The sequence below is a fragment of the Triticum dicoccoides genome, chromosome 2B (assembly GCF_002162155.2).
Source record: "Triticum dicoccoides isolate Atlit2015 ecotype Zavitan chromosome 2B, WEW_v2.0, whole genome shotgun sequence".
Taxonomy (NCBI): Eukaryota; Viridiplantae; Streptophyta; class Magnoliopsida; order Poales; family Poaceae; genus Triticum; species Triticum dicoccoides.
In genome coordinates this window covers 230,295,197-230,318,787 of record NC_041383.1, presented here as the reverse complement: position 1 = coordinate 230,318,787, position 23,591 = coordinate 230,295,197, and the positions used below count along the sequence as shown (strand labels likewise).

General features: G+C 45.7%; 1 pseudogene; it reads right to left on the bottom strand.

The window, feature by feature from the left end:
* Nucleotides 1–2,746: 2,746 nt before the first annotated feature.
* Nucleotides 2,747–5,323, bottom strand: LOC119367605 (annotated as a pseudogene).
* Nucleotides 5,324–23,591: the final 18,268 nt, after the last annotated feature.

Genomic DNA, 23,591 nt, shown 5'->3' with positions numbered 1-23,591 from the left:
ATCACCTCACAGCCCCTTAGTTCTATGACTCTGTAGAGCTACTATCGAGTGCCGAGGGTGATACCTCGTTTAGCACTTCTGGTGAGATCTCTGTTGTGTAGCTAATATGTCATGATCTACGGAGGGTGATTCCTCCTTCACCACTCCCGATAACGACTCTGTCGTGCAACACCTCAAGTGTGAACCCTCGAGGGTGTTTGCTCCGAGTTCACCTTGATGGTTACATCAAGTGGAATCCATCAAGGGTGATTCCTCGGATTCCCCCTTGGTGTTTTGGACTCACGGTTACTTTGACTTTACCCTGGAACCATGATGAAGTCGGGTCGGCCCCGAGAGGTACCCGCGAGAGAAATGTGAAGTCAGGTTGATCGTGAGGGTACCCGTGAGTGATGTGGAGTCGGGTGGATCCGGAGGATACCCGCGACTTAATTACGCGGCACGGCCGGGCATTCTTAGCCCTTGCCGAAAGTCCGTGAGACAGGGTGATGGGACCACAGATCGTGGATCATTGATCATCTTCGTGTGCTCCCAAGACACTAATGGTTTGGATATGTGATCTGAGTAGGCCTCTGGCCTTTTAGCACTAACCAGCACGCGGGAATAAGTATGGGCACTCTACGTCATATGATTCTTCTGAATGCTCACTGACGTCAACGGTTTAGCGGCACGCGCCCGGGTGGTCTGCGTAAGCACCTGCTTTGTATAAAGAGGTAGCCAGGACTGATCTCATCCGTCCTTGCAATGTGCATGATTGCAAAGGACGATTGGCCCATGACCCCTTCGCATTTAGGATGTAGACCGGCGTGCTGACCTCTCTGTTGAGCCTAGGTAGGACTACGGCATGTCGATCAGCCGAGGCCGGGGATGACCCGGGAAAGTGTGTTCGGCCAGAGTTAATCGAGCGTGTTGGGTAAGTTTGTGCACCCCAGCAGGGAAGTTTAATATATTCCAATAGCCGTGTCCATGGCAACGGATGCTCGGAGTTGTATCCTGATCTATACAACTAGAACTGGATGTCGGAGGCATGAAATGGATATGATGGCTCCGGGATTGCTTTCTCGCAGGGAGTCGAGGAAGGATCTCTGGGTGTTACTATAACATGCTTACTACTTTATAATATGCTAATATGCACTCTTCTAATGCTGCAAGATGATTCGAGATGCTAGTCTTTGATAGGCTAGGTTTTCCCTTCTCTTCTGGCATTTCTGCAGTTCAGTCCAAAGATATAGCCTCATTCCTTTGGTATTGATGCATACTTAGTGTAGATCTGATGTACGTCTTGCAAGTACTTCAGATGAGTACTCACGGTTGCTTTGCTACCCCTTTTCCCCTATACCCAATTGCTGCAATCAGATAACGGAGTCCAGGAGCTAGTTGATCCCACTGACGACTACTACTCCGACGGAGCCTACTACTACGTGGAGACCGCCGACGACCAGTAGTAGTTAGGAGGCTCCTAGGCAGGAGGCCTTGCCTTTTCGATCGGTGTTGTTGTTTTTGCTAGCCTTCTTAAGGCAGACTTGTTTACCTTATGTCTGTGCTCTGATATTGTTGCTTCCGCTGACTCGTTTGTATTCTAGCTTATGTATTCAAGCCCTCGAGGCTCTTAGCTTGTAATATAAAGCTTGTGACTTTAATTTGTGTTTAGAGTTGTGTTGTGATATCTTCCCGTGAGTCTCTAATCTTGATCGTGCGCATTTGCATGTATGATTAGTGCATAACTAAGTCGGGGCGTCACAAGTATCACCACTCATCTTTGAACACTTGTGGTAGATTGGCATACCCATAGACTCATCGTGATACTGATCACTAAACGATAAATATATGTCTTCAATATGGGATCACCAAATGGAAGTTGTCATTGCAAGGTTCAACCAAAAAACTCCTACCTAGAGTTTTCACCCCTGAAACTTAAGGCCTAGCTCTCAAAGAGCACCACCTATACAAAGTCGCCATGTGTTACTACCACACGTCAATCCATCAATCCATCATCACACAACCGCACACACGCACAGTCATGATGTCGACCAACCATGCAACTGGAACCATACCCTCGCGACAAATGCCGGTAAGCAGCGCCTAGCATAATACTACTCATGTTTTTCGCAATACTTATAAATGAGTTCATGACATTACATTTCAATGACAATAAGCTGAGTTTAGTAGTTTGATGAAAAGCATTAGTGTTGCATTTCATTCACGAAGAAGAAAATAGTTTGCAGTGCTAGCAAGGAGCACACCAGTATTTCAAAGATCTCGAAGCTCAACCAAATAGAGGTCTTTGGCTTCCATCATCAAATAACCAAGCAAGGCGAGCGCCTTGAGCGATGGGCATCTGGTTGCCACGATAACACCCAATGATCCAGCTTCAAGTGAAAACGTCAGGCCTACCCTCTCGGCCAAGCACCATCAACAACAACCACATCCTGCCCCTGGTTCCTCCAACCAAGGTGCGACACACCGGCGCCAAGGGATGCAAGGGGGCCGCGTCCAAATGTCCGCGAAACAACAAATCAAAAGCAAAGCTATATAAAAAAAATGCTGACCAAATTTCAATCCATTCCAGCCCATATGCAGGAATTTGGGTTATATTCCCTCTATAAACTAATATAAGACTTTTTAGGTCACTAAATAACCTAAAAAGTCTTATATTAGATTACAGAGTGAGTAGTAGCTTTAATGCTTTCTTGTAATCATGTCATGTAATCATCAAACTGAGTAAAAGCCACTGAAATGTCACGCAAGATGAAGACCTAAGTTAGCATAGTTTTATTCCTTTGACCGAACGGAATTTAGGGCCAGAAGGCAACTCACTCGTCCCATAAATGTTTGAAGAGGCATTAGAGTGCTCTTGGAGCTAAAATGACAACTTGTTTACAAAACTTAGTGTAACTAAAATTCAAGCACTACTCCTAAGCTTTAAGAATGCTAGCCAAACTTCCTTGGATGTTGTTTTTCGCATTCTTATCAAACGGGTCGTCTCCAATGTAAAGATCTAAGATAGACTGGCACAAGAGCTTGTTCTGGATACTTCCCACGTCTTCTCCTTCAACTACACATAAATGAAGATCTTATTAATCAAGATTTCTAATAACCTTTTAATAAACAAAGGAAAGTCATGGGTAGCTGACAGAAATACCGTATGGACATAATGAGGATCTTTACCATTGCATATAAATGCCACAAGTGGAATCCTTATTTTCTAAGAACGAGCAGTGATGGTTTACTTTATACCCAAAAGTAGATTCCACACAATACATGGAATCTATATAGCTTTTGTTCGTACCAAAAATTCTATACAGCTTTAGCATATACCATTATTAGTGCAAGTAGTCACCATTTGCTGGACTTTTTTCAAGTATTAGCAAATACAATGAAAAATTTATAAGTTATTACAATAATAGATTGATTTCATTATTATTTTCAGTAATCTCCATGTCGAATACATGAATCAAATGAGTGAAGAAAAGTAAGTGTATGCTGACTGGTACTCGGACACTGAATACAAGCCGATTCATTGTGAATAACCAACATATCTTTCTGACTCTTAAATCTTTCCTTCCTTCCATCAACACAAATCATATCCTAAGTTCTCAAATCATCTAAAAATAAAGGGAAGCGAAAACAAAATGACTTACTGCTTATTTTAAGAACATGGTTTGATTCCCTCGAAAGCTCAATTACAGATCCCTTTGGTAATTTGTACTCGTCCTTGAAAAGTGAAACAAAACTGCAGAAGATCAAGGTGTCAAAATCAGATGAGAAAATTAGATATTGATAGTTGAACTTGGCGAGCATAGCATATGCTAGGATTGGACAATATGATTAAACACAGCAGTGGAGCAAGTATCATTCATGTAAACCAACACTGACACACTTCAGTAAATACAGTCTGAATATTTCAGGACTAAGTTGGCCGATTATAGAAGATACTGGTTAGATAACAGTTTTGGCATGTAACGACCAAAGCTCCTTAGTAGTAGCACCAGAATAAGAAATTTCCTTCAGTATGAAACTGAACACATTCAGGTCTCTAACAGCCCTGCATTGTAGATGGATTATTAACAACAGCAGTTATGATCAAGTGCCAACATTGTTTCAGTACCATTAATGTAATCCGACCAACCTGAGCTCCAAAACTTTAGAAAAGTGAACACTCAGCAGCAAAAATAATGGCCAATTCAATTACACAAAACCTAACTAAAAAATGGTTCAAGTCTTCACGAGATTCATGTAATATGCATCCTAAAATCTTTCTAGGTCCAGTTTGAAACTAAATGCAACATACTAGATATCTAGTTCCTTTTGTCAATCCTAAACTGAACTTGATAACCATGGGTGGTTAAAAGTTATAACTAAATCAAATATAGGATGAAGATAGCAGTGGATCCAGCCAGTCTGCAACTGCAAACCAGTATCAAGGATGTACATTTGCTTCTCTCAACAAGAGCACTTCATCAAGAACCAGAATTGCATTTACCTCTGAAGCAACTCTTTGGTGTCTGACCCCCCAAACTTCTGAAGCCTGCTTCCTACACTCTTCTCAAAAGCGCTCCGAACTGAGCCAATGCTCAGCCTCCCATAAACTATCTGAAGCCTGACCGTCATACGTATGTCGCGCTCTAGTGCATCGTTGATCAGCTCGTCGCTTTCCTTCAGATCAGAGATGGGAAGCTTCTGGTATTTGTCCCTCAGCTGCTTCAGATCGCTGTCATCCGCATAAACGCCTGCACAGAGCAACATTTCACAATCTCTTCTCGGCGTTGCAGTTTACAGCATTTTACGATCTGTGTCGATGTTGCAGTTTCCTTTTCTACCGTAAATATGCGATGCGACTATAGTTGTCAATGTAAAAAAAAGGAAGAAAATTTGATTAGTTACCGAACGCGTAAACGTCGATGGACTTGAGGCCGAGGATGGTGGTCTTGCGGAGGCCGACGCCGAGGAGGCGGCGCCCGCCGGCGGTCTCGGCGGGGAATGCGGCGCCGGTGCGGGGCTCGACGTTGCTGGGGGCGCCGCTGTCGGCAAGGGAGAGGGAGGCCCAGAGGGGTGCAGAGTGCGCCGGGCGCGGGAGCGGGCCGACCGGCAGATTTGGCGGTCAGGGCGAAGCCGGCTGCGGCTGCCGCCGCCGCGGCGGCGGCAATTGCGGCGGCGATGGCGGCGCGGTGGGGAGGCGGGGGAGGAGGGAGGCGGGCGAAGGTGGCGGTGGGGAAGCGGAGGGAGACCATGGCTGAGGCGGAGCGGAGGCCGGAGTCGTGTGCAGTGTGCTGCGGTGTACTGTACTGTGGTGTGGTGTGGCCGCGTGGGGGACGGAGCACGCGATGTGGACGGGCGGCAGTTGGCGCGTGGCGACGGCAGCTAGCGGGGTGGCACCCGGAAACACAACCTTTAAGAAAAAACTGAAACACAACCTGAAAGTCTTGCAATTTTCGAATTTATTTTAAACGAAACATGAACCTCTAAATTTTGGACAAAAGGCAGTTCGGTTTGTGTTGTGAAAAGATCTTCGAATGTATATTAGACCAGACATGAACTTGTAAGTTTTGGAAAAAAACAGTCCGGTTTGTGTTGTGAAAAGAAAGCGATGTGGAAGGTGTAACCGTTTAGACTGTTAGAAGGGAGAGAGGGATTGGCGGAATATGATGATTGTATTATTGAGTCTCGAGGGCGAGTATATAGTCAGTACACGACTTGGAGGGCAAGACACCTCCCAGAGATAAGATGAAAATAACTCTATCTAATTCCGGGCAAGCTCTACTACCAAATATATCTCTAACATCCCCCCGCAGTCGTACCGGTAGCGTTGCGAAAAACAGGAGCTCGCGGACGGTCAGACTGGAGAGAACAGCGGCCGACGGGCTGACATCACCCCGCAGTCGTAGCGGGAGCGTCGCGGACGGACACGTTGACTGTAGAGGAAGCCGACGAGTTGCTCAAGCGGATGATAACCCTTTGTGCCGATGTCGAGGTAGCCGAGAGCGTAGGGTGGTGTAGCCATGGTCGAGGTAGCCATGCGAAGAACGCCGTGGTCGATGTCGAGTCGGGGTTGCCGGTGTCAAGGGAGTCGCCGTGGAGCCGCGGGTGCAAGGAGGCGCCGAGTTAGTCATGGGTGCAGTGGTGACGAGGTAGTGGTGTGCCAGGAGGAGGATGATGTTGACAAGGCGTCGCATCGGGTGTGCCAGACCCCGGGACACGTCGTAGATGAAGGCACGCGTCGGTGGTTCCAGCACCGGGCATGCAAAGACAGACGAAGACGAAGTTGACGAAGCATCGACCAGGCTTACCAGGCCCGGGGACAAGTCGTGGATGAAGGCACACATCGGCGTTGCCAGCACCAGGCATGCGGAGATGAGGGACCTGCACGAGTTGTACGCCATGTCGAGGAATCGGAGGGCCAGCAAAGAAGAAGACTCGACGACGGTTGTGGCGCCAATCGGCGTGGGGGCCGATGTCACCAACGATGGTCAGAGTAGACGAAGTGGTCGGGGTAGATGACAACGACGCTAGCGATGGGCTGGTGCTGGATGAAGACGAAGAGGGTGGATTGGCGGCGGCGGCGGCCAAAGAAGAGCGGTGGCGGCGGCCTGACGGCGGCGACGACAGCTAAGTAGCGTGGCGGTGGTGCTCGAAGTAGGCGAGGAACCCGACGGCGTGACGAAGACCGGCGCAGACAGTCGCGCTCCCGCGCCAGGGAAGCGGGGCGGTGCATACCACGAGAGGTCGACGTGCGGGGACGACGGTGGAGCGTCGGGCCGCGGTGCTACTGCCCAAAGGGGCGACACAGCGGCGGCGGGCAGGTCGGGGTGACGACGGGAAGACCTCGGGGTGGCTGCGGGGACCGCGTATAGTGGCACTACGGCCCGAAGGGGCGACGCAGCAGCGATGCGCGGGTCGGTGCAGCCACGAGGACGACCTCGGGGCGGCGGCGGGGACCGCGTATCGTGGCACTACGACCCAAAGGGGCGACGAGCGAGTCGATGCAGCCGCAAGGAGAACCATGGGGCGGCGGCGCTGCGGCCCGACGATCGTCCCTGAGTTCAGCGCACCCCTCCGCCGATCGAGCAACGGACAACCATTGCGTCGCCCCGTCGGGACGCAGCGCCGCCGCCCCATGGTTCTCCTTGCGGCTGCATCGACTCGCTCGTCGCCGCTGTGTCGCCCCTTTGGGTCGTAGTGCCACGATACCCATGGAGGCGCGCGCCACCGATGGGTCAGGTCGATCGCGTGGCATAGATGGGACGGATAGCGGCGGTGAGCGGGTGATCAAGCTGATCGCGCGCGAGGTCGGGGACATCGCTCGGTGGAGGCGTGGTGGAGGCGGAGTCCAAGATGAAGCCGAGACGGAGGACGGCGTGGGACGTCGTGCGGACGAGTGATACATCCATTTTGCATTTTTTTCCTACTGTTATTTATATTGTTTTATGCATAATAATGCCTTTTGGAGTAATTCTAATGCTTTTTCTCTCATAATATGCAAGGTTCACTCAAAGAGGGAGAATGACGGCAGCTGGAATCCTGGACCTGAAAAAGCTACGTCAGGCCATCTATTCTGCAAATCTTCAAATGTGTTGAAACTTCACGGGGAATTTTCATAGAATAAATAAGAATTGTTGGAGCAAATAAGTACCAGAGGGGGCCACCAGGTGGGCAAAACCCACCTGGGCGCGCCAGGGAGCCCACGCGCGCCCTGGTGGGTTGTGCCCTCCTCGGCCCACCTACGGTGCCCATCTTTTGGTATATAAGTCATTTTGACCTAGAAAAAATTAAGGGAAGACTTTTGGGACGAAGCGCCGCCGTCTCGAGGCGGAACTTGGGCAGGAGCACTTTTGCCCTCCGGCGAAGCGATTCTGTCGGGGGAACTTTCCCTCTCGGAGGGGGAAATCATCGTCATCATCATCACCAACAACTCTCTCATCTTGGGAAGGGCAATCTCCATCAACATCTTCAACAGCACCATCTTCTCTCAAACCGTAGTTCATCTCTTGTGTTCAATCTTTGTACCGGAACTATAGATTGGTGCTTGTGGGTGACTAGTAGTGTTGATTACATCTTGTAGTCATTAACATATGGTTTATTTGGTGGAAGATTATATGTTCAGATCCATTATGCTATTTAATACCCCTTTGATCATGAGCATGATTATCATTTGTGAGTAGTTACTTTTGTTCTTGAGGTCATGGGAGAAACCTTGTTGCAAGTAATCATGTGAACTTGATATGTGTTCGATATTCTGATGGTATGTATGTTGTGATTCCCTTAGTGGTGTCATGTGAACGTCGACTACATGACACTTCACCATACTTGGGCCTAAGCCAATGCATTGTGGAGTAGTTATTATGTGATGGGTTGCGAGAGTGACAGAAGGTTAAACCCTAGCTTATGTGCTACTTTTTCGTAAGGGGCTGATTTGGATCCAAAAGTTTAATGCTATGGTTAGATTTATTCTTAATACTTTTCTCATAGTTGCGGATGCTTGCGGGAGGGTTAATCATAAGTAGGAGGTTTGTTCAAGTAAAAACAGCACCTAAGCACTGGTCCACCCACATATCAAATCATCAATGTAGCAAACACAAATCAAACCAATCATGATGAAAGTGACTAGATGAAATTCCCGTGTACCCTTAACACTACTGGAAACAGATTCTTTGCCGTCCGCCATGGCAGACGACAAAGGCATAGATCCCGGACGGCAAACATCTTTGTCGTACGCCAGCAGATGGCAAACTGTCCGTTTGAACAGGTGCCAGCAAAGGCCTTCTTTGTCGTCCGCTTCCACGAAACGGACGGCAAAGGATTTGTTGGAAATATGCCCTAGAGGCAATAATAAATTAGTTATTATTATTATATTTCCTTGTTCATGATAATCGTTTATTATCCATGCTATAATTGTATTGATAGGAAACTCAGATACATGTGTGGATACATAGACAACACCATGTCCCTAGTAAGCCTCTAGTAGACTAGCTCGTTGATCAATAGATGGTTACGGTTTCCTGACCATGGACATTGGTGTTGGGTTACGTAGTAATTTCAAAAAAAATCCTACGCACACGCAAGATCATGTGATGCATAGCAACAAGGGGAGAGTATTGTCTACGTACCCAACGCAGACCGACTGCGGAAGCGATGACACGACGTAGAGGAAGTAGTCGTACGTCTTCTCGATCCAACCGATCAAGCACCGAAACTACGGTACCTCCGAGTTCGAGCACACGTTCAACTCGATGACGATCCCCGGACTCCGATCCAGCAAAGTGTCGGGGAAGAGTTTCGTCAGCACGACGGCGTGGTGACGATCTTGATGAACTACAGCAGCAGGGCTTCGCCTAAACTCCGCTACAGTATTATCGAGGAATATGGTGGCAGGGGGCACCGCACACGGCTAAGGAATTGATCACGTGGATCAACTTGTGTCAACTTGTGTGTTTAGAGGTGCCCCTGCCTCCGTATATAAAGGAGGAGAGGAGGGGAGGCTGGCCGGCCAAGGGGGGGAGGCGCAGGAGAGTCCTACTCCCTCTGGGAGTAGGATTCCCCCTCCAATCCTAGTCCAACTAGGATTCCTCGGAGGGGAAAAGAGGAGGAGGGGGCCGGCCACCTCTCCTAGTCCTAATAGGACTAGGGAAAGGGGGGGGGGCACGCAGCCCAACTAGGGCAGCCCCTTCTCTTTTCCACTAAGGCCCACTATGGCCCAAATAGCTCCCGGGGGGTTCCGGTAACCCTCCCGGTATTCCGGTAAAATCCCGATTTCACCCGGAACACTTCCGATATCCAAATATAGGCTTCCAATATATCAATCTTTACGTCTCGACCATTTCGAGACTCCTCGTCATGTCCGTGATCACATCCGGGACTCCGAACAACCTTCGGTACATCAAAATGCATAAACTCATAATATAACTGTCATCGTAACCTTAAGCGTGCGGACCCTACGGGTTCGAGAACAATGTAGACATGACCGAGACACATCTCCGGTCAATAACCAATAGCGGGACCTGGATGCCCATATTGGCTCCTACATATTCTACGAAGATCTTTATCGGTCAGACCGCATAACAACATACGTTGTTCCCTTTGTCATCGGTATGTTACTTGCCCGTGATTCGATCGTCGGTATCCAATACCTAGTTCAATCTCGTTACTGGCAAGTCTCTTTACTCGTTCCGTAATACATCATCTCACAACTAACATATTAGTTGTAATGCTTGCAAGGCTTATGTGATGTGTATTACCGAGAGGGCCCAGAGATACCTCTCCGACAATCGGAGTGACAAATCCTAATCTCGAAATACGCCAACCCAACATCGACCATTGGAGACACCTGTAGTACTCCTTTATAATCACCCAGTTACGTTGTGACGTTTGGTAGTACCCAAAGTGTTCCTCCGGTAAACGGGAGTAGCATAATCTCATAGTCATAGGAACATGTATAAGTCATGAAGAAAGCAATAGCAACATACTAAACGATCGGGTGCTAAGCTAATGGAATGGGTCATGTCAATCAGATCATTCTACTAATGATGTGACCTCGTTAATCAAATAACAACTCATTGTTCATGGTTAGGAAACATAACCATCTTTGATTAACGAGCTAGTCAAGTAGAGGCATACTAGTGACACTTTGTTTGTCTATGTATTCACACATGTATTATGTTTCCGGTAAATACAATTCTAGCATGAATAATAAACATTTATCATGATTATAAGGAAATAAATAATAACTTTATTATTGCCTCTAGGGCATATTTCCTTCAGTCTCCCACTTGCACTAGAGTCAATAATCTAGATTACACTGTAATGATTCTAACACCCATGGAGCTTTGGTGCCGATCATGTTTTGCTCGTGGAAGAGGCTTAGTCAACGGGTCTGCAACATTCAGATCCGTATGTATCTTGCAAATCTCTATGTCTCCCACCTGGACTAGATCCCGGATGGAGTTGAAGCGTCTCTTGATGTGTTTGGTCCTTTTGTGAAATCTGGATTCCTTTGCCAAGGCAATTGCACCAGTATTGTCACAAAAGATTTTCATTGGACCCGATGCACTAGGTATGACACCTAGATCGGATATGAACTCCTTCATCCAGACTCCTTCATTTGCTGCTTCCGAAGCAGCTATGTATTCCGCTTCACATGTAGATCCCGCTACGACGCTTTGTTTAGAACTGCACCAACTGACAGCTCCACCGTTTAATGTAAACACGTATCCGGTTTGCGATTTAGAATCGTCCGGATCAGTGTCAAAGCTTGCATCAACGTAACCTTTTACGATGAGCTCTTTGTCACCTCCATATACGAGAAACATATCCTTAGTCATTTTCAGGTATTTCAGGATGTTCTTGACCGCTGTCCAGTGATCCACTCTTGGATTACTTTGGTACCTCCCTGCTAAACTTATAGCAAGGCACACATCAGGTCTGGTACACAGCATTGCATACATGATAGAGCCTATGGCTGATGCATAGGGAACATCTTTCATATTCTCTCTATCTACTGCAGTGGTCGGGCATTGAGTCTTACTCAATTTCACACCTTGTAACACAGGCAAGAACCCTTTCTTTGCTTGATCCATTTTGAACTTCTTCAAAATTTTGTCAAGGTATGTGCTTTGTGAAAGTCCAATTAAGCGTTTTGATCTATCTCTATAGATCTTAATGCCTAATATGTAAGCAGCTTCACCGAGGTCTTTCATTGAAAAACTTTTATTCAAGTATCCCTTTATGCTATCCAGAAATTCTATATCATTTCCAATCAGTAATATGTCATCCACATATAATATCAGAAATGCTACAGAGCTCCCACTCACTTTCTTGTAAATACAGGCTTCTCCGAAAGTCTGTATAAAACCAAATGCTTTCATCACACTATCAAAACGTTTATTCCAACTCCGAGAGGCTTGCACCAGTCCATAAATGGATCGCTGGAGCTTGCACACTTTGTTAGCTCCCTTTGGATCGACAAAACCTTCTGGTTGCATCATATACAACTCTTCTTCCAGAAATCCATTCAGGAATGCAGTTTTGACGTCCATTTGCCAAATTTCATAATCATAAAATGCGGCAATTGCTAACATGATTCGGACGGACTTAAGCATCGCTACGGGTGAGAAGGTCTCATCGTAGTCAATTCCTTGAACTTGCCGAAAACCTTTTGCGACAAGTCGAGCTTTGTAGACAGTAACATTACCATCAGCGTCAGTCTTCTTCTTAAAGATCCATTTATTCTCAATTGCTTGCCGATCATCGGGCAAGTCAACCAAAGTCCATACTTTGTTCTCATACATGGATCCCATCTCAGATTTCATGGCTTCAAGCCACTTTGCGGAATCTGGGATCACCATCGCTTCTTCATAGTTCGTAGGTTCATCATGATCTAGTAGCATGACCTCCAGAACAGGATTACCGTACCACTCTGGTGCGGATCTTACTCTGGTTGATCTACGAGGTTCAGCAGTATCTTGATCTAAAGTTTCATGATCATTATCATTGGCTTCCTCACTAACTGGTGTAGGTGTCACTGAAACAGTTTTCTGTGATGAACTACTTTCCAGTAAGGGAGCAGGTACAGTTACCTCGTCAAGTTCTACTTTCCTCCCACTCACTTCTTTCGAGAGAAACTCCTTCTCTAGAAATGATCCATTCTTAGCAACGAATGTCTTGCCTTCGGATCTGTGATAGAAGGTGTACCCAACAGTTTCCTTTGGGTATCCTATGAAGACACATTTCTCTGATTTGGGTTCGAGCTTATCAGGTTGAAGCTTTTTCACATAAGCATCGCAGCCCCAAACTTTAAGAAACGACAACTTTGGTTTCTTGCCAAACCACAGTTCATAAGGCGTCGTCTCAACGGATTTTGATGGTGCCCTATTTAACGTGAATGCGGCCGTCTCTAAAGCATATCCCCAAAAAGATAGCGGTAAATCAGTAAGAGACATCATAGATCGCACCATATCTAGTAAAGTACGATTATGACGTTCAGACACACCATTACGCTGTGGTGTTCCGGGTGGCGTGAGTTGCGAAACTATTCCACAGTTTTTCAAATGTATACCAAACTCGTAACTCAAATATTCTCCTCCACGATCAGATCGTAGAAACTTTATTTTCTTGTTACGATGATTTTCAACTTCACTCTGAAATTCTTTGAACTTTTCAAATGTTTCAGACTTATGTTTCATTAAGTAGATATACCCATATCTGCTTAAATCATCTGTGAAGGTGAGAAAATAACGATATCTGCCACGAGCCTCAATATTCATCGGGCCACATACATCGGTATGTATGATTTCCAACAAATCTGTTGCTCTCTCCATAGTACCGGAGAACGGTGTTTTAGTCATCTTGCCCATAAGGCACGGTTCGCAAGTACCAAGTGATTCATAATCAAGTGGTTCCAAAAGTCCATCAGCATGGAGTTTCTTCATGCGCTTTATACCGATATGACCTAAACGACAGTGCCACAAATAAGTTGCACTTTCGTTATCAACTCTGCATCTTTTGGCTTCAACATTATGAATATGTGTATTACTACTATCGAGATTCAATAAGAATAGACCACTTTTCAAGGGTGCATGACCATAAAAGATATTACTCATATAAATAGAACAACCATTATTCTCTGATTTAAATGAATAACCGTCTCGCATTAAACAAGATCCAGATATAATGTTCATGCTTAACGCTGGCACCAAATAACAATTATTTAGGTCTAATATTAATCCCGAAGGTAGATGTAGAGGTAGCGTGCCGACTGCGATCACATCGACTTTGGAACCGTTTCCCACGCGCATCGTCACCTCATCCTTTGCCAGTGCCCGCTTATTCTGTAGTCCCTGTTTCGAGTTGCAAATATTAGCAACAGAACCAGTATCAAATACCCAGGTGCTACTGCGAGCTCTAGTAAGGTACACATCAATAACATGTATATCACATATACCTTTGTTCACCTTGCCATCCTTCTTATCCGCCAAATACTTGGGGCAGTTCCGCTTCCAGTGACCAGTCTGCTTGCAGTAGAAGCACTCAGTTTCAGGCTTAGGTCCAGACTTGGGTTTCTTCTCTTGAGCAGCAACTTGCTTGCCGTTCTTCTTGAAGTTCCCCTTTTTCTTCCCTTTGCCCTTTTTCTTGAAACTAGTGGTCTTGTTAACCATCAACACTTGATGCTCCTTCTTGATTTCTACCTCCGCAGCTTTCAGCATTGCGAAGAGCTCGGGAATAGTCTTGTTCATCCCTTGCATATTATAGTTCATCACGAAGCTCTTGTAGCTTGGTGGGAGTGATTGGAGAATTCTGTCAATGACGCAATCATCCGGAAGATTAACTCCCAATTGAATCAAGTGATTATTATACCCAGACATTTTGAGTATATGCTCACTGACAGAACTGTTCTCCTCCATCTTGCAGCTATAGAACTTATTGGAGACTTCATATCTCTCAATTCGGGAATTTGCTTGAAATATTAACTTCAACTCCTGGAACATCTCATATGCTCCATGATGTTCAAAACGTCGTTGAAGTCCCGATTCTAAGCCGTAAAGCATGGCACACTAAACTATCGAGTAGTCATCAGCTTTGCTCTGCCAAACATTCATAACATCTGGTGTTGCTCCAGCAGCAGGCCTGGCACCCAGCGGTGCTTCCAGGACGTAATTTTTCTGTGCAGCAATGAGGATAATCCTCAAGTTACGGACCCAGTCCGTGTAATTGCTACCATCATCTTTCAACTTTGCTTTCTCAAGGAACGCATTAAAATTCAACGGAACAACAGCACGAGCCATCTATCTACAATCAACATAAACAAGCAAGATACTATCAGGTACTAAGTTCATGATAAATTTAAGTTCAATTAATCATATTATTTAAGAACTCCCACTTAGATAGACATCCCTCTAATCCTCTAAGTGATTACGTGATCCAAATCAACTAAACCATGACCGATCATCACGTGAGATGGAGTAGTTTTCAATGGTGAACATCGTTATGTTGATCATATCTACTATATGATTCACGCTCGACCTTTCGGTCTCCGTGTTCCGAGGCCATATCTGCATATGCTAGGCTCGTCAAGTTTAACCTGAGTATTCTGCGTGTGCAAAACTGACTTGCACCCGTTGTAGATGGACGTAGAGCTTATCACACCCGATCATCACGTGGTGTCTGGGCACGACGAACTTTGGCAACGGTGCATACTCAGGGAGAACACTTCTTGATAATTTAGTGAGAGATCATCTTATAATGCTACCGTCAATCAAAGCAAGATAAGATGCATAAAAAGATAAACATCACATGCAATCAATATAAGTGATATGATATGGTCATCATCATCTTGTGCTTGTGATCTCCATCTCCGAAGCACCTTCATGATCACCATCGTCACCGGCGCGACACCTTGATCTCCATCGTAGCATCGTTGTCGTCTCGCCAATCTTATGCTTCCACGACTATCACTACCGTTTAGTAATAAAGTAAAGCATTACATCGCGATTGCATTGCATACAGTAAAGCGACAACCATATGGCTCCTGCCAGTTGCCGATAACTCGGTTACAAAACATGATCATCTCATACAATAAAATTCAGCATCATGCTTTGACCATATCACATCACAACATGCCCTGCAAAAACAAGTTAGACGTCCTCTACTTTGTTGTTGCTTGTTTTACGTGGCTGCTACGGGCTTAAGTAAGAACCAATCTCACCTACGCATCAAAACCACAACGATAGTTTGTCAAATAGACTCTGTTTTAACCTTCACAAGGACCGGGCGTAGCCATACTTGGTTCAACTAAAGTTGGAGAGACAGTCGCCCGCAAGCCATCTCTGTGCAAAGCACGTCGAGGGAACCGGTCTCGCGTAAGCGTACGCGTAAGGTTGGTCTGGGTCGTCTCGTCCAACAATACCGCCGAACCAAAATATGACATGCTGGTAGGCAGTATGACTTGTATCGTCCACAACTCACTTGTGTTCTACTCGTGCAAATAACATCAACATCAATAACCTAGGCTCTGATACCACTGTTGGGTTACGTAGTAATTTCAAAAAATTTCCTACGCACACGCAAGATCATGTGATGCATAGCAACGAGGGGAGAGTATTGTCTACGTACCCAACGCAGACCGACTGCGGAAGCGATGACACGACGTAGAGGAAGTAGTCGTACGTCTTCTCGATCCAACCGATCAAGCACCGAAACTACGGTACCTCCGAGTTCGAGCACACGTTCAGCTCGATGACGATCCCCGGACTCCGATCCAGCAAAGTGTCGGGGAAGAGTTTCGTCAGCACGACGGCGTGGTGACGATCTTGATGAACTACAGCAGCAGGGCTTCGCTAAACTCCGCTACAGTATTATCGAGGAATATGGTGGCAGGGGGCACCGCACACGGCTAAGGAATTGATCACGTGGATCAACTTGTGTCAACTTGTGTGTTTAGAGGTGCCCCTGCCTCCGTATATAAAGGAGGAGAGGAGGGGAGGCTGGCCGGCCAAGGGGGGGAGGCGCAGGAGAGTCCTACTCCCTCGGGGAGTAGGATTCCCCCTCCAATCCTAGTCCAACTAGGATTCCTCGGAGGGGAAAAGAGGAGGAGGGGGCCGGCCACCTCTCCTAGTCCTAATAGGACTAGGGAAAGGGGGGGCGCGCAGCCCAACTAGGGCAGCCCCTTCTCTTTTCCACTAAGGCCCACTATGGCCCAAATAGCTCCCGGGGGGTTCCGGTAACCCTCCCGGTATTCCGGTAAAATCCCGATTTCACCCGGAACACTTCCGATATCCAAATATAGGCTTCCAATATATCAATCTTTACGTCTCGACCATTTCGAGACTCCTCGTCATGTCCGTGATCACATCCGGGACTCCGAAAAACCTTCGGTACATCAAAATGCATAAACTCATAATATAACTGTCATCGTAACCTTAAGCGTGCGGACCCTACGGGTTCGAGAACAATGTAGACATGACCGAGACACGTCTCCGGTCAATAACCAATAGCGGGACCTGGATGCCCATATTGGCTCCTACATATTCTACGAAGATCTTTATCGGTCAGACCGCATAACAACATACGTTGTTCCCTTTGTCATCGGTATGTTACTTGCCCGAGATTCGATCGTCGGTATCCAATACCTAGTTCAATCTCGTTACTGGCAAGTCTCTTTACTCGTTCCGTAATACATCATTTCACAACTAACATATTAGTTGTAATGCTTGCAAGGCTTATGTGATGTATATTACCGAGAGGGCCCAGAGATACCTCTCCGACAATCGGAGTGACAAATCCTAATCTCGAAATACGCCAACCCAACATCGACCATTGGAGACACTTGTAGTACTCCTTTATAATCACCCAGTTACGTTGTGACGTTTGGTAGTACCCAAAGTGTTCCTCCGGTAAACGGGAGTTGCATAATCTCATAGTCATAGGAACATGTATAAGTCATGAAGAAAGCAATAGCAACATACTAAACGATCGGGTGCTAAGCTAATGGAATGGGTCATGTCAATCAGATCATTCTACTAATGATGTGACCTCGTTAATCAAATAACAACTCATTGTTCATGGTTAGGAAACATAACCATCTTTGATTAACGAGCTAGTCAAGTAGAGGCATACTAGTGACACTTTGTTTGTCTATGTATTCACACATGTATTATGTTTCCGGTAAATACAATTCTAGCATGAATAATAAACATTTATCATGATTATAAGGAAATAAATAATAACTTTATTATTGCCTCTAGGGCATATTTCCTTCAATTGGATGTCGTTGATAACGGGATCACATCATTAGGAGAATGATGTGATGGACAAGACCCAATCCTAAGCCTAGCACAAAGATCGTGCAGTTCGTATGCTAAAGCTTTTCTAATGTCAAGTATCATTTCCTTAGACCATGAGATTGTGCAACTCCCGGATACCGTAGGAATGCTTTGGGTGTACCAAACGTCACAACGTAACTGGGTGGCTATAAAGGTGCACTACGGGTATCTCCGAAAGTGTCTGTTGGGTTGGCACGAATCGAGACTGGGATTTGTCACTCCGTGTGACGGAGAGGTATCTTTGGGCCCACTCGGTAGGACATCATCATAATGTGCACGATGTGACCAAGGGGTTGATCACGGGATGATGTGTTACGGAACGAGTAAAGAGACTTGCCGGTAACGAGATTGAACAAGGTATCGGGATACCGACGATCGAATCTCGGGCAAGTAGTATACCGCTAGACAAAGGGAATTGAATACAGGATTGATTGAATCCTCGACATCGTGGTTCATCCAATGAAATCATCATGGAACATGTGGGAGCCAACATGGGTATCCAGATCCCGCTGTTGGTTATTGGCCGGAGAGTTGTCTCGGTCATGTCTACGTGTCTCCCAAACCCGTAGGGTCTACACACTTAAGGTTCGATGACGCTAGGGTTATAAAGGAAGTTTGTATGTGGTTACCGAATGTTGTTTGGAGTCCCAGATGAGATCCCGGACGTCACGAGGAGTTCCGAAATGGTCCGGAGGTAAAGATTTATATATGGAAAGTTGTTGTTCGGGTTCCGGGAAAAGTTCGGTTTTTTCGGTATTGTACTGGGAAGCTTCCAGAAGGTTCCGGAGGATTCCGGAGAGGTCCGGAGGTCCGGGAAATGTTCCACCACGTCCAATACAGAAGCATGTGCTGTAAGGGGCCCCCTAGCCTTAATGGGCCAGGGGCACCAGCCCCCCCAAGGCCCATGCGCATGGGAGAGGGGAAACCCTAAGGGGGAGGGCCTCCACTTGACTTGGGAGGCACTCCTCCCCCCTTTGGCCGCCGCCCCAACCCTAGATGAGATCTAGGGAGGCCGGACCCCTCTCTCCCCACCTATAAATAGTGGAGGGGTGGGAGGGCAGCCGCACCCCAAGTTCTGGCGCAGCCCTCCCCCTCTCCCAAGTACTCCTCCTCTCCTGCGGTGCTTGGCGAAGCCCGGCAGGATTGCCACGCTCCTCCATCACCACCACACCGTCATGCTGCTGCTGGACGGAGTCTTCCCCAACCTCTCCCTCTCTCCTTGCTGGATCAAGGCATGGGAGACGTCACCGGGCTGCATGTGTGTTGAACGCGGAGGTGCCATCCGTTCGGCACTAGGATCATCGGTGATTTGGATCACGACGAGTACGACTCCATCAACCCCGTTCACTTGAACGCTTCCGCTTAGCGATCTACAAGGGTATGTAGATGCACTCCCATTCCATTCATTGCTAGATTACTCCATAGATTGATCTTGGTGATGCATAGAAAATTTTGAATTTCTGCTACATTCCCCAACAGTGGCATCATGAGCTAGGTCTATGCGTAGTTACTATGCACAAGTAGAACACAAAGCAGTTGTGGGCGTAGATGTTGTTAATTTTCTTGCCACTACTAGTCTTATCTTGCTTCGGCGGCATCGTGGGATGAAGCGGCCCAGACCGACCTTACACGTACACTTACGTGAGACAGGTTCCACCGACTGACATGCACTAGTTGCATAAGGTGGCTAGCGGGTGTTTGTCTCTCCCACTTTAGTTGGAGCGGATTCGATGAAAAGGGTCCTTATGAAGGGTAAATAGAAATTGGCATATCACGTTGTGGTTTTACGTAGGAAAGAAACGTTCTTGCTAGAACACCTATAGAAGCCACGTAAAAACTTGCAACAACAATTAGAGGACGTCTAACTTGTTTTTGCAGCAAGTGTTTTGTGATGTGATATGGCCAAAGGATGTGATGAATGATATATGTGGTGTATGATATGATCATGTTCTTGTAATAGGAATCACGACTTGCATGTCGATGAGTATGACAACCGGCAGGAGCCATAGGAGTTGTCTTTATTTTTGTATGACCTGCGTGTCATTGAAGAACGCCATGTAAATTACTTTACTTTATTGCTAAACGCGTTAGCCATAGAAGTAGAAGTAGTCGTTGGCGTGACAACTTCATGAAGACACGATGATGGAGATCATGATTATGGAGATCATGGTGTCATGCCGGTGATGAAGATGATCATGGCGCCCCGAAGATGGAGATCAAAGGAGCAATATGATATTGGCCATATCATGTCACTATTTGATTGCATGTGATGTTTATCATGTTTTACATCTTATTTGCTTAGAACGACGGTAGTAAATAAGATGATCCCTCATTAAAATTTCAAGAAAGTGTTCCCCCTAACTGTGCACTGTTGCAAAAGTTCGTCGTTTCGAAGCACCACGTGATGATCGGGTGTGATAGATTCTAACGTTCACATACAACGGGTGTAAGCCAGATTTACACACGCGAAACACTTAGGTTAACTTGACGAGCCTAGCATGTACAGACATGGCCTCGGAACACAAGAGACCGAAAGGTCGAGCATGAGTCGTATGGTAGATACGATCAACATGAAGATGTTCACCGATGATAACTAGTCCGTCTCACGTGATGATCGGACACGACCTAGTTGACTCGGATCATGTAATCACTTAGATGACTAGAGGGATGTCTATCTGAGTGGGAGTTCATAAGATGAACTCAATTATCCTGAAGATAGTCAAAAGATCTTTGCAAATTATGTCGTAAGCTCGCGCTTTAGTTCTACTGTTTAGATATGTTCCTAGAGAAAATTCAGTTGAAAGTTGATAGTAGCGATTATGCGGACTAGGTCCGTAAACTGAGGATTGTCCTCGGTGCTTCGTAGAAAGCTTATGTCCTTAATGCACCGCTCAGTATGCTGAACCTCGAACGTCGTCTGTGGATGTTGCGAACATCTGACATACACGTTTTGATAACTACGTGATAGTTCAGTTAAACGGTTTAGAGTTGAGGCATCGAAGACGATTTCAAAACGTCGCGAAACATATGAGATGTTTCGAGGGCTGAAATTGGGATTTCAGGCTCGTGCCCACGTTAAGAGGTATAAGACCTCCGACGATTTTCTTAGCCTGCAAACTAAGGGAGAAAAGCTCAATCGTTGAGCTTGTGCTCAGATTGTCTGAGTACAACAATCACTTGAATCAAGTGGGAGTTGATCTTCCAGATGAGATAGTGATGTCTCTCCAAAGTCATTGCCACCAAGCTGCTAGAGCTTCGTGATGAACTATAACATATCAGGGATAGATATGATGATCCTTGAGATATTCGCGATGTTTGACACCGCAAAAGTAGAAATCAAGAAGGAGCATCAATTGTTGATGGTTGGTGAACCACTAGTTTCAAGAAGGGCAAGGGCAAGAAGGGATACTTCATGAAACGGCAAATCAGCTGCTGCTCTAGTGAAGAAACCCAAGGTTGAACCCAAACCCGAGACTAAGTGCTTCTGTAATAAGGGGAACAGCCACTGGAGCAGAATTACCCTAGATACTTGGTAGATGAGAAGGCTGGCAAGGTCGATAGAAGTATATTGGATATACATTATGTTAATGTGTATTTTACTAGTACTCCTAGTAGCACCAGGGTATTAGATACCGGTTCGGTTGCTAAGTGTTAGTGACTCGAAATTAAAGGCTACGGAATAAACGGAGACTAGCTAAAGGTGAGCTGACGATATGTGTTGGAAGTGTTTTCCAATCTTGATGTTATCAAGCATCGCACGCTCCCTCTACCATCGAGATTGGTGTTAAACCTAAATAATTGTTATTTGGTGTTTGCGTTGAGCATAGACATGATTGGATTATGCCTATCGCAATATGGTTATTCATTTAAGGAGAATAATGGTTACTCTATTTATTTGAATAATACCTTCAATGGTCTTGCACCCAAAATGAATGGTTTATTGAATCTCGATCGTAGTGATACACATGTTCATGCCAAAAGATATAAGATAGTAATGATAGTACCACCTACTTGTGGCACTGCCATGTAAGTCATATTGGTATAGAACGCATGAAGAAGCTCCATGTTGATGGATCTTTGGACTCGCTCGTTTTTTGAAAAGTTTGAGACATGAGAACCATGTTTATTGGTGTATATGCATGAAGAAACTCCATGCAAATGGACCGTTTGGACTCACTTGATTTTGAATCACTTGAGACATGCAAATCATACCACATGGGCAAGATGACTGAAAGCCTCGTTTTCAGTAAAATGGAACAAGAAAGCAACTTGTTGGAGGTAATACATTTTGATGTGTGCAGTCCAATGAGTGCTGAGGCACGCAGTGGATATCGTTATGTTCTTACTTCACGGATGATTTGAGTAGATACTGAGTATATTTACTTGATGAAACACAAGTCTGAATTATTGAATGGTTCAAGTAATTTCAGAGTGAAGTTGAAGATCATCGTGACAAGAGGATAAAATGTCTATGATATGATCATAGAGATGAGTATCTGATTTACGAGCTTTGGCACGCAATTAAGACATTGTGGAAATTGTTTCACAATTAATACCGCCTGGAACACCATAGCGTGATGGTGTGTCCGAACATCGTAGTTGCACCCTATTGGATATGGTGCGTACCATGATGTCTCTTATCGAATTACCACTATCGTTCATGGGTTAGGCATTAGAGACAACCACATTCACTTTAAATAGGGCACCACGTAACTCCGTTGAGACGACACCATTTGAACTATGGTTTGGAGAAACCTAAGTTGTCGTTTCTTAAAAGTTTGGGGCTGCGATGCTTATGTGGAAAAGTTTCAGGTTGATAAGCTCGAACCCAAAGCGGATAAAATGCATCTTCATAAGACACCCAAAACAGTTGGGTATACCTCCTAATTCAGATCCAAAAGCAATAGGGATTGTTTCTTGTATCGGGTCCTTTCTCGAGGAAAAGTTTGTCTCGAAAAGTTGAGTGGGAGGATGGTGGAGACTTGATATGGTTATTGAACCGCCACTACAACTAGTGTGTAGCAGGGCACAGGAAGTTGTTACTATGGCGCCCACACAAATTGAAGTAGAAGCTTATGATAGTGATCATGAAGTTTCGGATCAAGTCACTACTGTACCTCGTAGGGTGACAAGGATGCATACTACTTCAGAGTGGTACAGTAATCCTGTCTTGAAGGTCATGTTGCTAGGCAACAATGAACCTACGAGCTATGGAGAAGCAATGGTGGGCCCATATTCCGACAAATGGTTAGAAGCCATGAAATCCGAGATAGGATCCATGTATCAGAACAAAGCATAGACTTTGGTGGACTTGCATGTTGATCGGCAAGCCATTGCGATAAATGGATCTTTAAGAAGAAGACGGACATGGACGGTAATGTCACTGTCTATGAAGCTCGACTTGTGGCGAAGAGTTTTTCACAAGTTCAAGGAGTTGACTACGATGAGATTTTCTCATACGTAGCGATGCTTAAGTCCGTCGGAATCATGTTAGCATTAGCTGCATTTATGAAATTTGGCAGATGGATGTCAAAACGAGTTTCCTTACCTCTTTTCGTAAGGAAAGGTTGTATGTGATACAATCAGAAAGGTTTTGTCGATCCTAAGGATGCTAAAAGGTATGCTAGCTCCAGCGATCCTTCCATGGACTAGAGCAAGCATCTCGGAGTCAGAATATGCACTTTGATGGAATGATCAAAGATTTTGGTTTATACAAAATTTATGAGAAACTTGTATTTCCAAAGAAGTGAGTGGGAGCACTATAGAATTTTTGATAAGTATATG